The sequence below is a fragment of the Gossypium arboreum genome, chromosome 3, assembly GCF_025698485.1.
Source record: "Gossypium arboreum isolate Shixiya-1 chromosome 3, ASM2569848v2, whole genome shotgun sequence".
NCBI classification, from domain to species: Eukaryota; Viridiplantae; Streptophyta; class Magnoliopsida; order Malvales; family Malvaceae; genus Gossypium; species Gossypium arboreum.
In genome coordinates this window covers 7673786-7675420 of record NC_069072.1, presented here as the reverse complement: position 1 = coordinate 7675420, position 1635 = coordinate 7673786, and the positions used below count along the sequence as shown (strand labels likewise).

Genomic DNA, 1635 nt, shown 5'->3' with positions numbered 1-1635 from the left:
ATATTAACTCAAAAATAGTAGGTTTAATTTAATAAATTAGGGTTGAGAGTGGAGATGTCTATGAGCTGAGTCGCGTTCAACTAAAATTTTAGGCCCAATAGCCCGGGCTAAAAAATGAGTTGATATTTTTATCCAAGCCTAGCCCATATTATATATATGCTAATCCTTGGTTTGACTCAGCTTACTTTTTACCCTAATTTCATCGATCCACTCTAATTGACCTTTGTTTCTTCTTTTTTTTTTTTTTTCGATTCAATTGAAAATTAACAAGTCTAGAGTATCAAAAGAGAGAATCCAAATAAATTTTCCCTTGACTGAATTGAATCCAAATGGAATCAAAATGAATAAAAAGCAAAGCAACAAAAAAACCCCAAACTTTCAAAAGTAGTAAAAAGAGAACAAAATTGAGTTCAAATAAGGAAACGTAGATTTAAAGGGAAAGGAAGGATTGTGAAAAGGAAATTGAAGGGAACAATGGTTGAAAGAACAAAGATCTTCGCGTTCAATATTTTCTGCAAAAATAAAGAAATTAAAATCAACGAAAAGCAGCAAAATGAAGAGAAGCAGCAATGGTGGCAACGGCAAAGAAGTAAGAAGCAAGGAAAAATTTAGGGATTAGGGATTAAAGGGCAATAGGGAATGGAAAGGGAAAAGGGAATCCTTACCCAAGATCAGTCCGTTTTTAAAATGAGTCTCATTCATAAACCAAATCTTATTTTTTAAGTTTATATTCTTATTTAAACTCTCTCATATTTTGGACATGCTTTTGAGTTGAATCAGGTGATACAATTCATGGACAAATCTAGTTGAGACAGGGTTTGGGAGAAGGAGGGCGTAGGCCTTGAAGATTTCAAGGCCGAAATAATGGATGGTAAAGCCTATCTGCTGTGCGGGCTGTAGCCTCAGACCGTTAAGCCTATGGTGTTTAATTGTGTGATTGTTAATCTTGGTTACATTATTAGGAAAATAATTTATTGGTAGATGGACGAGAATTATTTTGTCCGCATTTGTTTCATTTTTCATATTAATGTTGAACTATCACTATAAGCTTTATAGTTCATAACTGTCGATTATATTCATATCTACTTAACTAATTTCATTCATTCATTATTTTTAATTTAATATTAAAAATAATTATAATTGATTTATTATACTCGCATTTGCAAGTAAATATTTGCATGATTAGAAAGCAGCTAAGAGATTGTTGGACCGAGTTAATGATAGCTCTCCTCCCATCTCTCGATTATTATACATTGGTCATCACTCACCACTGGTTATGTTAAATGTAACGTAGATGCTGGAGTGATAGCATTGCGGATGTAACTTCGTTTGCTGCTTTAGTTCGCAATGAGACCGGCTTATTTTTAAGTGGCTATTCAAAGTGAATATCGGGCCAACAAAACCGAAACGTGTTTGAAGCAATCGCTTTATGGGAGGCTTTTGTCATGGCTAAAAGCTTTGAGGATGGAGAAAGTGGGTCTGGAGTCGGATTGTTAGGAAGCTATTAATTTTTTAATTTCGAAGAAATCCATTAAATTTGAGTATGGGTTACTCTTACATGATTATCTTATGTTAAAATCTCAATTTCAACATCTACCCTCTCACTAAAATAGATGGGATGCCAATAAAGTGACT

The 1635-nt window shown here is 33.6% G+C and overlaps 1 long non-coding RNA gene across 1 annotated transcript; it reads right to left on the bottom strand.

Moving 5' to 3' along the window:
- Nucleotides 1-303: 303 nt before the first annotated feature.
- Nucleotides 304-813, bottom strand: LOC128290087 (uncharacterized). Its single transcript, XR_008279729.1, has 2 exons — nucleotides 666-813; nucleotides 304-512 (listed from the first exon to the last, which is right to left on the bottom strand). It is a non-coding gene; the product is annotated as an uncharacterized LOC128290087 (long non-coding RNA).
- Nucleotides 814-1635: the final 822 nt, after the last annotated feature.